The following is a 1842-nucleotide window of genomic DNA, read 5'->3' on the forward strand; positions in this document are numbered from 1 at the left end:
ACAGCTAAAACAGAAGAGCTAATTGACAGGTCTGTCTTTGTTCCAGCTGAACAGCTCGTGCCTGCACTCTAAGCAGGACACTTTTCAAACTTTAAGACTCTATAGTCAATAAAGACGGTATCATACCCAAATATTTTATTTTATATAATAGAAAGAGACAATTCCTTTTTAATTAAGTTCTTATAGAACCAGGCAGGCACTTAAGAATTTTCAAGGGGCACTAAAACCAATAGAATTTTGACCAAGACAAGACAACGGAGTTGGGTAATGATCTCTCATTTAACAGGAGGCAACTGATCATTTCAAACGTTTTTTTCTGTATTACGCAGTTTAGCGTGCCGTAGCTTATCACTTGCTCAATGCAAAATATGCAATATGCTACTTTGAATATATTGACAAAAACTTAATTTTAATTATATTGTCTCAAAAATTAAAATTCAATAGGAGAATATTAATGCACATTTCTGCAGAGTGCCGGTATTTAAAGTCCCAAATACTGGCTCACAAGCCCACGTTCTGTAATCAAACAGGCGTTAAACCAGAGGAAAGCTTTTTGTTTGGGGACGACCAAGATTCAGGAGGGGGTCTGGAGCCCCATTTCATCCTTAACTCCTATGCCCTGAACCCCTCGCTTTAACTTACAGAAGCTGACATCTCAGGACTAGTCGTGAAGCGTTATGTATCTGACTTACTCCTAATAGAGGGACCACACCGTTATTAATTTTAGCTACATTCCTGAGAACAAGGTTTCATTGACAAACACGCTCCCCCCTCTGCACATGAACAACTGGTGGCTTAAAATCTGCTTCTAAATTAGTCATTCCTTCTTTTACTTAAGACACAATGAGGCATTTTATCACAGATTGAATCAAATAATGCAAATTACGTTCTAACGGCAGACAGAAAACGTACCTCTCAAACCTTCACATTCGTCTGGATGTAGCTCTGGAATTTCGTGCTCTTTCTTTCTGTTTTCCTTCTAGCGAGTATCACCACCAGCAATCTGCTCTCTCATATCTTCCGTTTTCCCACTGGGAGACTTTAACCTACATAACTCGAGAACTGAAATATGACCGCCTGCCAGCTTCTTTCCCTTTTGGAAGCAAAACAGTTTGAGAACCCCCTTTCCGAGGCCACGTGAGCACATGCAGTAAATCAGGAGAGAGGAACAAGACAACAACAAAAAAAAAAAAAAAAAGAGGCAAGGAAGCAAGAAAAAGGAAATTCACACAAATATCTCTGCAGGTTTCTACTGCAGCTCTTGGGACAGGAGGGTCCACCCACATGGGACCCCTCTCTGCCCCCCGGGCACACACGCAGCACATGTCAGCCTCTGTGCTTCAAGGAGGGAGGGATTCACTGCGGGCAGGGGCATTCCCAGGCGCCCTGGGGCGTCCCCGCGCGTGCCATCCCAGTTAAGAGTGGAACAGGCTGTTAGTCCTGGCAGAGCTGACCGCAACGCGAACGCAGAGGCAGAAAGCGCAGGAACGTCCCAGCATTCACACCAGCACTGCCTGTGCGAGGGGGCTGATTCTGTCTCCCCGTTTTCCCAGAACGGGAAAGCCCCTGCCCAAGCCCTTGCAAAGACGTGCACGCCGCTCACGCCGCTCACGCCGAGGAGGGCAGCGGGACAAACCCACGCGGCAGAGAGCGGGCTCGGCGCCGAGACTGCCCGGGGCAGCACACGACCAGAGCGAGCGGATCGTGCTCGCCCCGGCTCCACTCACACCGAACCGAGTTTCTACATCCGCTGCTTCCGCGCGTCACACGCCCCGCCTGGCCCCAGCCTCCGCTCCCTGGAAGGAGCTCCGAGGGGGCTGCTGGAGATAAGCAACGGGGCGA

This window comes from Phaethon lepturus, unplaced genomic scaffold (genome assembly GCF_000687285.1).
Source record: "Phaethon lepturus isolate BGI_N335 unplaced genomic scaffold, ASM68728v1 scaffold36069, whole genome shotgun sequence".
Classification (NCBI taxonomy): Eukaryota; Metazoa; Chordata; class Aves; order Phaethontiformes; family Phaethontidae; genus Phaethon; species Phaethon lepturus.